Here is a 13,652-nt window from a genome sequence, read left to right as displayed (position 1 = left end):
CTCATAATCTATGAGTAGAAACAATGGAGAAAAATAGCTAGCACAATGCAGTGTGGTGAGTCTTATATAATGGTTCACACATAGAATGTTATGGAAGTATAAGAAGGGGTTCAGAGGAAGAAGACCTAAGAGGTAGTTGCAAAGGTCAAAAAATGGAAACTTAATTTTAGTATAATGAGTTGATGGTAACTAATCAGGCAGGAGAAGGAGACACTAAAGTCAAGACCTTATATAAAACTCTGTATTTCTAAATTTGAATTGACAATCAATATGATTATTTGATGTATTTTCTCTTGAAAATAATGTTTCTATCTCAAATCAATATAAAGTCCTAAAAGCAATTACCAAACCAGTAGCATAAGCACCTCAGGTTCTAGACTGTGGTCTTTAAATATCATTTTCCCCTAAAGAACTAGGGATATTTAGGGAAGTGGCTGATTCCTGATATAGGGTAATAGATGTTCAAGATGAGACTAAATCATCTTCTTGCACTGAAAGTGAGGAAACTATCAAAAATTTCTGAAGTCATATCAAAAGGATGGAAGCTCCCAGAGCTCTAAAAAGGCCATTATCTGTATGGGTTCCCCTTTACTGTCTGCAGTCCTGTGTATTGACAGTTGTAACTGTTGACTATGGGATATGAAATTGCAGTGGGAAAGATTAGCTACTTAATTTTCAAGACCCAGTGCAAACTTAAAATATGGAATACTGTTTGAAACGTTAGGAAAAAAAAACTGTTGTTAGAGGTACCAAAAGATAAAACCTTTTTCTTTCTTCTGAAGAAAAAACAGGTTGACATCAACTTGAAGTGTCTGACTCTGGCCAAAAGATAGAAAAATTTCAGCATAAAAATAAAAATAATTGCAGTTGATTGAAAGACAGAAAAATATTAAAATCTCTATCATAATTTGATATTAAAAATAACCCTAATTGGTTATTCTTGGATATTGCTAGGAGACTAATTTGTTATTCTGAAAACTAGTGAATAAAAGGAGAGAGTGAAACATTTATTCTGTCTCTTATAAAATGGTACCTGAAAGTAATCAATTATTGACAATGGAAAATATTTAATAAAAGAATGCTGGCTAATAAATGATAAAAAATAATAGAATGTCACCATTTTATAATCCCTAATAAAATAATGGATTTAGATCATCAGTGGCTGAAAAAATTCTTAGGTAAAAAAGCTGATGGGAAACTTTAAACCTAAACATACTAATCAATCTTAACATAATATAAAAAAGCATTTTGAATATGATTCAATAGGAAGTACTCAATACCATCTATGAAATATTCTGCAAATAAATAGGTAATTAAATTAAAAAATAGCCTCTAGATCTAAGAGTCATTGAAAGAAATTACAGAGGTCAGAAAAGCGTTTACATCTCAAGGATGCAATTAGCAAAATCTAGAATGTGATAAACTTTGCAGGACGATTGAACAGTTTCCTGTTACTCCATATTTGCTAGGAGTAGAATTTGACAATTATTTAATGACTTTTGGACTTTGGAAATAAATTACTCATATAGAAGGAAAGGAATTAAGGAAGTAAGATTTAGCATGCTTCTTAACACTCCGTGTTTACTAGTAGCTTTTATATATTTTGTAATTAAAATATATTTGTAATTTTCTGTTAAAAGCTTTCTTCTTATCTAGATTATAAACTCCACAAGGGTTGGACCACGTCATCTTGTTAACTGATCTATTTCCAACAGTAATTAGAGTCCATATGACATGAAGGTGCTTTATTAAATTTTGTCAACTAACACAACCAAAACAAAGCAAAACAAACAAACAAAACTGGATCTGAAAGAATGACCACATAGAGAGAAATTCTATTTGTCTAACAGGGCCTAGGAAATTGATCTCCTAGACAAGCTGGAGGAGCCCTTTGTTAGCACCAAAAATTTTATTTTCCATTTCTATTATATGTATTCACTTACAGCCTTAGGAAGATGGTCATTTAGCTTAGGCCATACTCTCAAATATAAAACAATATGAGCAAAGCTTGAAGAAACCTCTTCTACTGTAATATTGATAGAACAGAAGACCTACATCCACATATATATTTTATAGTTTATTTTCAGCTACCTTCTCTCCACACTGCCAATCAGAGTTTCTCTCTATTCATACTTGGTTCTTTACTAATACCAGAATTTGCCTCATTTAAAAAAAATATTGTTGATGTATTAATTATTCCCCTGCCTAGCTTTTTCCAGTTTGGTGTATTATTATGTTAAGCTCAAAAGTTAATTCACACGCTACCCGTGCTGTGGTGCTGGTCTTACCAAACCACATCAGTATGAACTAATGTCTCTATTCTCCATAAAATTTTGTTCATACCTCAATGATAGCACTGTTCCCATTCGCATCATCATAATTTATTTACATATTAGCTATAATGAGAGCTATATGCATTATTCTTACCTTATACACAGGGCAACAGTAGGAACTAAATAGATAGTTGATCATAAATGAAGGGATAGAAGTTACTAAATCTAACTTCTTAATAGCAGTGTTATAGATATAATTGGTCTTGATATAACCAGGGTATTCGATAATATCTAAAAATTTGGAGGGAGGATTAAAAAATATAAGCTAGATCTTTTTTAAACTAAAAATGGACATTTTTAAAACATGTGCAAAAGAAAAACATGTGGATTTATGTCGATAATAAAGATGTGTTATATCTAAGCAAAACTTTCTCTCATGTTTGAGGGTCTCAGTATGGTTACAAAAAAATTTCAGAACTTTTGAAAATCTTTTCATTCTCACTCTGGTGGGCATTATGTGATTTAGAGAGGATAATAAATTGTGTTTGCTAGAACATTGCATCAGTCTGGATCCAATTAAGAGGGAGAGAAACCACACAGTAATTTGAACAAGGAAAGTTTTATATAGAAAATTATTAAACTATAACAAGAGATTGGAGTAAGGAGGGATTGGCTAGTGGGAATGAACAAGAACTCTAAAGAATGTAGCAATACCAGATATAGTATGTAATATACTAGGAGATTATATATGTATTAGTTTGCTAGGGATACCATAACAAGATATAACAGACTGGGCAGCTTAAACGACAAAAACTAATTTTCTCACAGTTTGGGAAGCTGGAAGCCCAAGATCAAGGTGTCAGCAGATTTGGCTTCTCCTGAGACCTCTCCCTTTGGCTTGTAGATTGTTGTCTTCTCTCTGTAACTTCACATGGTCCTTCCTCTGTGTGTGTGCATCCCTGGTGTCTTTGCATGGCCAGATTTCCTCTTTCTATAAGAACATCAGTTGGATTGTATTGGGGTCCACCTTAAGGGCCTCATTTTAACTTCTTCCCAAATACAGTCACATTCTGCTGTACTGTGCATTAGGACTTCAACATCTGAATTTTGGGGAGACAAAATTCAGCTCAGAATAATACAATCATATATTATACTATGCTATGCTATATTATACTAATATATACTAGCCACCTCATCTAAGGTTGAGACAGAACACTCAAGTAGTACCACTCTCTCCCCAAGGCTGAAATTCAGATATTGGTGGAGAAGGCCTGACTGTAGCTCCCTAGAGAGCAGAGTTGTCCTGCTGATGGAATTTACCAGAGGTTGTCCTTTGGAATCACTAGAAATCAGCTTTCTAGGTTGCAGAAGAAAGCTGTGAATACGGAGGTGTTTCCCCAGGGCTTGGTGGGGGAGGTGACTGGTTTCTGAATGCTTCTGGCAGCCAGACCCTTCAGGAGTGTGGTACTGGAGAAACTGGGACTGCAGGGACCAGCCAACTGGGTACAGGAAGTAAAACCTTTTCCTCCCTAGACCCTCTAGTGGCAAAGCTTTAGTGTCAGCTGGCAAAGGAAGAATATTTAAAGGGCCACACCCATTTTCTCAGATTAGTCATGAAGTATAAACTCAGTGCTAACATCATTCAAATGAGTTCAAGATGAGCAGTCAGGGTGGTGATAAGTGAATTGGTGTATTTCATTGGGAAACAGGACAGAGAAGAAAGGAAGGAGGTATTTACCAGGCAGATAATTTAAAAATTTTACTTATTCCCATACCCTTTGAAATAAAATGGTTCATTCCTCATTCTAATTACTGGAGAAAAATCTTTTTGCCAGAAATTAATCTGTTATCTCTCTTATCTATCCATCTACCTCTATCTCTATCCATTCACCCATCATCTACAATGAATATTCACTGTATATATACACACACACCTATATATGTATGTGTGTGTATATAAACAGTGAAAGTATAATGAGGACTAATATTAAGAATTGGTTTGTAAGAAATGAAGTTTTTTTATTTGTTGACTACTTGGCAAAGGAAAAAGTTATGTGAAGAAAAGGAGAAATTTATGGAAGAAATTTTTCTTTGTTACTAAAATAATTTTATAACAAAAGCATTTTATTATTATTTCTTAATTTCCTTTTATTAAAATAATGTTTTATTTCAGGCTTATTTGTTTATATATGTATAATATATAAACTTCAGAACACCCTTAACTGCATACTTCTTAAATTATAATCTATGTATCTCTTAGGTTCAGGGTATACATCTTAAAGATCTGGACTTTTCTGTATTTTTTTCCTTTCATTTTGTTGTTTCATTTATATTATAATGCATAGTTAAAAATATAAACACTTTCTGGATCAATTAGATGGTATTTTAATAGCAGATGCTCTCATATTGAACACTCAAATAAAAAGTAAGTCACTGAAATTAATCTCTTTGGCAATAATTAGTTTTACTCCAATAGCCAATGGTTAAGTGAAAAGAAACTATAGTAAAGTTAGGGTTAAATGATGATGAGTGAAAAAAGAAAAATTGTCATGATGTGCAAGTGAACAAAGTTTTTAAAAATAGTTTCAATATAGAATAGGAATATGTGATGGCTAATTTTATATGTCAACTTGACTAGGCCACTGAGTGCCCAGACATTTCATCAAATATTTTTCTGGTTGCATCTGTGAGGGTGTTTCTGGATGAGATTAACTTCTGAATTGGTAGACTGGCAAAAGCAGATTGCCCTCCCCATTGTGGGTGGGCCTCATCCAATCAATTGAAGGCCTGAATAAGATGAAAAGTTCAAGAGGAAACCCCTCCTGCCTGTTTCAAATGGGACATTGGTCTTTTTCTTGCTTTTGGACTCAAACTGAAACCTAGGCTCTTCTTGGAACTCATGCCTTCCAGTTTTTGGACTTGAAGTTACACTATCAGCTATTCTGCTTCTCAGACCTTCAGTCTCAGACTGGAACTACACCATCAGCTTTACTGGATCTCCAGTTTGCTGACTGCAGATCTTGGGACTTCCTAGCCTCTGTACTTGCATGAGCTGATTCCTTGTAATAAATTTATATATATATATATATATCTCCTATTGGTTCTGTTTTTCTGGAAAACCTTGACTAATACAGATTTGTACCATAATTATACTGTTTATAGATATCTAGCTTCAACTGAGCAACATCATTTACAATGTTTGTTTATATGTGTATGGCACTGATTTTACAGTTTTGTTTGAATTCAATAAAATACAAAGGTATTTTAAATTTACAGTTGTGTAAGACCTAAATGCATAAGAAATCTACAACTTCTCATTGCTATTTTATCTTAAAAAAAAAATTAAATTGCCCTTAACACAAATATCATATCCTTCTGTTACTTTTGTATTTGAGGGGCAAATGCTTTAATGACTATCAGCCTTATTCTATCTCTTCAGTAAAGAATAGTATTCATATTATATCAATAGTCATTTATATTTAATTAGTTGTTATACATGTTGACATATTTGAAGATGTATTAGGGAATACATATTTTGAGAGAATATACGACCAATATATCCTATGCTAAGAATATAACTGTTATAAGAGCTTAACATACTTCATCTCATTTAATATTAACTTCAACCTATAAATGAGGATGTACTTTATTCATTTTATATTCATTTTATAGGGGAAGATAATGAGATGTATGGGGAGTGGAGAGATATCTAATTGTCTTAGTTTGTAGGGATCAGAGGAAGAAGTCATTTCTAAGCTGAAGCTACAATTTAAGGTAGCAATTTTCCATGAGAAAGAATACGTAAAGGTTAATGTAGACAGAAGGGCTAGCATGAAAAAGACAAGGGACAGGAAAAAATATATCATATTGGTAAACTGCAATTATTTTGGCACAGATAAAATGTTTTTTATTTATTATCAGAACTTAGAGAGACTGAAGTTTTGGAAAACTTAAGATCATTTCTGAAAAGATAAGACATTCATCCTGTCTCTTCTACCACACCAGATACTTGCTGAAAAAACAAAATATGATAATTAAGTGAAATATATTGGTTTTGAGGGCCAGTGGTGACAATAGTGCTTAAGAACCCAGCCAAGAAAAATTTGCTTTCAAATTCTGTCTATAAACTTAAGTGACTCTGAGGAGATGTCTTACCCTTTCTAATCTTTATTGTTCGCCTTTATAAAATGGAGCTGAATTCATACATTTATTTTGAGCATCAAATAAAATAACAATTAAAAATTATAGTATCAGAGACAGATGAAAGTATGAGGTGTCTTGAAAAGATCAACAATGAAATTGTGGTAAAAGATACACTAAACCAATAAAAATAAAGAAATCAAGTGCACTAATAATAGTTCATATCTTAGTATACTTATTTTTAAATGATAAAGAGCAAAATCATAGGCAAATGTATGAGTGAAAAAAAAGTTAGACGCCAATCACAAAATTTTGAATTACAATATATAAAGTAGATACCTGTGTTAAAATAAGTAAAATGTAAAAAAATATATTAAATATATTAACAGATTATATTAACTATTTATGTTTAGGTACCTAGGCCTCTAATCTTCCTAAGGTTAGAGACTGGGAGTCATTCAAAACAGGTTGCAAAAGTGGGTTATGTTTGGGTTCTTTTATTTGTTTGTTTAATGCTCATGACCTTATTTCAATTTCTGTGTACAGCTTTGACATTTTTTAATAGCTTAGAGTAGAGGTTTATCAACAATGGTTTAGATACAATGGTTATCATGAGTCGAGAGAAGAGAAAGGAACTGAATTGTAATAAGTGCATTGGGACTTACCCACAAGCCACAATCTAAATTAGATATGAGGCAGACCAAACAAAGAGTGAAACTAATGACAGTCTTTTGAGCAGGTGAAAATCGTCCATTAATTATGTCATGGCAGAAAAGGAAAAGAAAAGCTTGAGAATCACTGGTTAGAGTAGAGGACTAAGAAAATTGTTAACAATTTTAGACAATTTCATTGACAATAAATGCACTTCTCATCCCTTCTGATAAGGATCATATCTAGGCATCTACGCCAGTTTTTTTTATAGCTGAATAACAAACCATGCCAAAATACAGCAGTTCAGGAAATGGTGACTTTATTATATTTCATGATATTATAAATCAAGAATCAGGCATGCACCAACAAGGAGGTTCTTCTATTCTCTGTGACATCATAAATATTACTAAGTTGAATACAATAGATGAATGGGCTTGTCTGGAGGGTTCCAGATGGCTTCACTCATATGTCTTGTGCCTTGGCAGCAATACCTGGAAAAACAGACTCCACTGGGTTATGAAGAGCATCTATGTATGGCCTCTCCAACATGGCAGCCTTGGGGAATCAGTCTTCCTACTTGGAAGTTCAGGAGTCCCAGAAGTAGTGTTCCAAGTCTGAGAATGTCACTTCCATCACATTCCATTGTTCCAGCATGCCATTAAAGTCAGCCTGGGTTCAAGGGAAAGGGAATTGATGCTATCTCTCAATGAAAGGGGTAACAACCTATAGCCATCTCAAATCTACTACATCTACTACTCTCAATATTGGCTTTATGTATGTTAACATATGTGATTTCGTTGTCATATCTTTGAAAGTGACATAAAATAAAAGGGTTTGAGAATGAAGAGGCTGTTAAATGTGTACCACCTAATATGCACCTGAAAGTACTTTGATTCCACAGTATTGGAAGTAGAGTTCAAAGAAATTAAATAATACAGTGTTTGTGCTTGCTTTTCATATTGTCCAGTGAGATGTGTATGATATTATATATATAATAAAACATATTTAATATAATATATATTTTATATATAATAAAATCATATGATATATAGTAATCAATGCTAGTATCATGCAATTTTCTCAGCCAGTGAAACAAGTATGTCTTATATTGTATGCTTGTTAATATGCTTTTGAGGGTAAAGAGAAGAAAACTTATCAATATAAGTAAAACTTCTAAATAGCATTACATTTATAACTGTATATTTTAAATTATGTTGTCATATCCTGAGGCTCAACATCATGAACTACAATTCAAATAAAGCAAGCAAGGAGTAAAAGGAGTATGTGAGCACACAAGAGCTTAAGGATGGACTTTGCAAGTTATTTTTCTTCTTAGCACTCATTTAGTATGTTTCATTTAAAATACTGTTTTATATTGGCAGCTCTGAGAAGCTTTGTCAGAAAAGACATTAATTTTAAAATAACCTTTTTTTTGAATGAAAACATTATATCTAAATATAAAAATATTTTGATATTAAACATTACATATATATTCTTTGAATTTATAAACAAGTATAGAAGAAAATAAAAAATAATTTGTAATCCTACCACTTAGAGACTCAGAGATAGGTATGTATCATTCCACAAAAGAGCTGAATTTTGAATGACTTCTTGATCACTAAATTTTTTCTATGATCTATAAAATATCCATTTAAAAATATATGAATTATTCATTTTGACAAATTTCCTTATAACATTACAATATAAAATACAAAACCCTCAGACCTGAGGAGGAGAGAATTGAAACTAATTTTCACTGCGTCCTAGTAGTAGAAAAGTAATTTCCCCACACTGTAGAGGTTTTTCAATGCAAAGTGACCCTAAGAGCTAACATTTCTGAACTGTCTCCATGTCTCCTTTAATCCTTCCCAGGGGGGATTGGTGGATTTGGAGGGAGAATTTGAGCATGCATATACAACTCCCTTCCTCTTTTTATCTCTTGGGAGCACAGTACTTCTTGGGAGAAACTGTTTTCTATTTGTCCATGTTACAACTCATATATGCCACACCAACCCTGTGATTAGAGGGGGACCTGCAGTATTGGAAGGGAGGTATATTAGTTCAATTCAGAGTTTTAGGGCACTTGGAAAGCAGCGTCTACATAATGGATAGGGCTTTTGCTTGGATCGGGTTCATGGCTTTGGCTTTGGACAAGGGACATTCTTTTATAGGCATGGCATTTTGATTTTGGTAGCATACAGGCTTCTTTTGAGATGGTTTAAGCATTAGGCCTTATATTATTTGGGGTACAGAGAGGGCTATGACTCAGGTTTTTGTATAGATGCTTTACTATTCTATAGAAGAAAGGCTGCACTTAGCAGACCTTAATTAAAGTTTTCAGGGCTTCAAAATAGTCCTGACCTTAAGATTGTACACAAGAGACCCAACTAGGGGCTGAACTTAAGCAAGGATTTGAAAGGGTTTCAGCTATGTTGCTAGTCTCCTAGGTTGTAGGAAAGGTTCAGGTCTTGGTTCCCAACAAATGTTGGTACCAAGGGCCTTAGAAAAAGTAAAGATCACACAATGAGCTTGGTTTAATGATTCAGACTATAGGTGGGAGCTGCAACCTGGCATTGAACTACATAGACAATGGCCTCAGCATCCATGAGTGGGCACCATGAGGAACTTCTCAGGCACTGGAAGGCCACAGAGCCCTTAGGAAGCACGGAATGTAATCCAATGATTCAATTACAGGGAAATAATTTTTCCAATTTTAGGTCTTTTATTTGTTGTATTTAAACTCCAATAAAGTTTTACGTGGATTCCATAGCACTAATCAGGTTTTAGTTTAGTATTTTTAGTGCAACGGCTCAGTCGTCAATGCTAAATTGAATCCTCCAAAATCTATATTAATTCAGAATTGAGAGAAGAGCCATGGAGAGGCTAAGCTTGACCTGTTAAAGCTCTTGAATGGATTCAAGTGTCTCCCCAGCAAGCATCCTCAAGTTGGTTCTCAGTTGATTAATTACATGTAAGAGGAAAATTTTCCTGGGAGGTAGTTGCTAAGTCAAAGTGATTCCAATGAATGAGGCAGTGAGAACAGAATGTGGATCCTCTGTCACTAAAGTCTAAGCTTAAACTTGTACAATGTTACTGCTTCATCCATATCCCAACATGTTCAAAGAGGTCATCTTAGTTCATCTTTGGGAGTCCTAATTCTGCAACTTTCAAGCATTTAGCTGTGAGTCTTTAACAGAATAAACATATATGAGTTAAAGAATTTGTATACAGTGGCTTTCATAAGTTTTATTCTAAAATACACTTTCATTTTTTAAGTACCATTTTTTAAGTACATTTTTTAAGTACTTCATTTTTTAAGTAGCTTTTTTCTTTCAAGTGAATTTTAATGGGATATCTAATATATAATCATATATATGTGATATATTATAAAGATAGAACTTCTTTGACAATTATATAAATTATAAGATTCACAGTCACGTTGACTCACTCTTCTTCCCCCGCCTTCTGACCCCACACACATACTCACCAACACCATCACTTTTCCATTCAGGTTTGATTGTGTGGGTCAGGAGAAGAGGTGTGGCGAAGGAGGGGAAAGTAGCAGTCTGAGCTCATGAGTAACTTATTACTAAGCTTTATTAGGAGGGAGGATGAATCAAGCAACCTGTAAGTTACTCTCATTGAGGGTGGTGTTATGTCCCAGAATCATGAAAATTTTGCTTCTCCCACACATTCTTACTTCGTCTAGAAGATCAAATAGTAGTCTAATTTATTGAAATCCTTTTGGTGGCAAATTATCAAAATCTAGTTCACAATGACTTAAATTATAAAGAGGAACTTATTAGGTCATGTAACTGAAATCCCAGAAGTAAACTGAGCTTCAAATGTGGCTTCAATCAGTGGCCCTTGCAGGGTATCAGAAGCCCAATTTCTCTCTGTCTCTATATTCTGCCTTTGTAGGATTTTCTTCATGAATCCATTTAGTAGCTCTCCCTGCAGTTGTTAACTCTCCCTATATGGTTTGAAAATGTCTGAGGCCTTTTCAGTCTTCACATCTATACACTCCAATTCAAATGAAGTGGGTCTTCGTGGTAGCTTCTAGGACATCCCAAAATATAGAGTGATTTTCTCAAACCAAGAAACCACAGCATACATTACCTCTTCTACCATTGGATCTAATTAGTTTTTCTGCACACTCTTGTAGCCAGGAGTGTGATTGCTGGAATTCAATCCCTTTCAAATAATATAATAGAAAACGAGAAGAGGGAGTTACCCCGAAGCAAATGCAGTCACTATCACAGGAATAAATGGGAAGTAGTTACTAGGAAACAGACATGTTCATAATGGTCCACCACTTTGACCATCCAACAGCCATACATACTTTTTTCTTCCATATGCAAAAGTGTTCTTGCCTGTCTAAAATGCATTCACATCCTCCCCAAAGGAATACAATATAAAACATCTATTTTCTGAATTCAGCTACAAGTAAAGGGTCTCTAGAAGACTGTGCATTCCTTTCAGTCATATAGAGATATAGTCCTTTATTTAACATCTGATGGAAAAAATGACAAGTTAAATTACCTTCTTTCAATACACAAGGGTGGAGACTGGGCATCATACCTACAATAAAAGCTCCCATTTCAAAACAGGAAGAACCAGAGACCTAGTTCATACAGGTATTATTAATATCTGCTTCCTAGTAGTGGAGAAAATTTCTTTGCCCACCTATTTGCGTTTCCTGAGTTTTGTCCTCTTGGAAGATCTTTCTTTTTGCTTTCCATCCAAGGTAGGCAGTGGGGTTAGAGATTCTGTTCAAGCTGTCTTATATTTGTCTTACTTAATTGGTTTTCAAAGGGAAGGTTCCACACATGGCAGAATGCCTCCTAAAAGTGTTTGGGATGTTTTGATTATCTCAGTCATTGAAGTTCCTACCAGAATTTAGTGGGATACTTCCACTGCAAGTTAATGAATGTCTTTGGGTTTCATTTAATGGAATTTGAACTAAATATTTTTAAATAAGTACCGACACAAAATTAGAAGACATATTTACATTTTATTAGTAAATTTATTTTGGAACTATTTCACATTATTGCCATTTCATATAGTCTTTTTAGTCAATAGACTTTCTTGTATAGAAAAAAATTAAATTAGTTGGAGACGAAAGCTAGACCAACACAGATACAGTTAAATGGCTCAAATAGAAATGATCAGAAGAAGTTGTTTTAATTATTAATTTCATTACTGCTCAAAAGGATCAGATAAAGAAGAGAGAAGTCAGCAAGAAGGTATCAATGTGGTTTCTATATGCTGTAAATGGCTATTGTAAGCTTTACTGGAATGGAATAGCCAAAGGGCATTTTAAGAACAGAATTTGTTACTGAAGTTGTTTCTGAAGTTGTTTACAATTATAATGTAAACTCCTCTTCTTTGTTCCCTCATGCTCCTGGATACTCTTAATGGTTCTTGTTTTATTGGGGAATGAAGAGTAGAGAGTGGATTTCACAATGACAAACATATATACAAGGATTCCTGCGGTGGTGTTTATAGATGATATGAGAGAATTCGAGTCCACTTTTTCCCATTAAAGAATTCTCAGAAAACCTGCATGAAGCCGTTTATGTCCAGGGGACTTAGATTGGAATTTCCAGACAAACTTCATATGTATTCCATGAATTCCAATCAGTCTATCCATATTAAAGAATAAATCTTAGAGTACAAGAATTAAGCTTTTACATTTTTCTTGGAACAAGAGCTAACTTACATTTAAATATAGGTTACACCTTTGTTAATATATAACTTCCTTAGTTGGTAATTCATCCAATATTAAACAAGTTCTTCTAAGACATGATCAATATTAATATTCAAACAATAATTCTGAAAGAAAAGAAACTTCACTACAAACTTCATTTGTTTTTATTATTTATCATAACCATTCCTTATCCATAACCATTCGACATTTTACTGTTGCCTAAACCCAAGAAATCCAAGAAATCTAAAACAAGCACACTAACTAATCACTCATCTCCCTTGTAAATAGTAGGTTTGCCCTACTCTGTTTTTCACAAACAAAGCAAAAGGGGAGAGGTTCTGAAACCTTGTATTCCTCTTCAACTCATCTATATACACATTTAGTCATTAAATGTCACTGTATTATCCAACTGCTACCTTCATGACTACAATGGTTGGGTGCACTAGAAATATTTTCCCCAGTCTTTGACTTTTCAAATGGAATATTTATTTTACTCCCTACCTCTACCACATTCCTCTCTCCATACACATGCAATACACACACACGCACGCACATACACACACACACAGTGTCACTTACTACTAAAGTCTTACTTATTTTCAAATTTAACTTATCTTACTTATATTTCAAATTTTACTTATCCTTGTAGTCTCCCTTTAATGTTATCCTCATGTAAATTTCCTGTATGTCATGAATTAATAAGAAATGGAAATCATGTCTTACATTTCCCTAAGGGTCACTCAAGGCTCAAAAGATTCTCTTATTTTTACTGACTCTTCTACTTGTGCCCAACATTCTTTATTGTACAGTTAGTTGGGTGAAACACAGGTGTTATGTGTAATGTCAAATAATAAAAATACAATGTATTTAAAGGTACC

This window comes from Grampus griseus, assembly GCF_964374135.1.
Source record: "Grampus griseus genome assembly, chromosome: 17".
Lineage (NCBI taxonomy): Eukaryota > Metazoa > Chordata > Mammalia > Artiodactyla > Delphinidae > Grampus > Grampus griseus.
The sequence above is the reverse complement of the archived record's forward strand: the minus strand, read 5'-3'. Positions refer to the sequence as shown.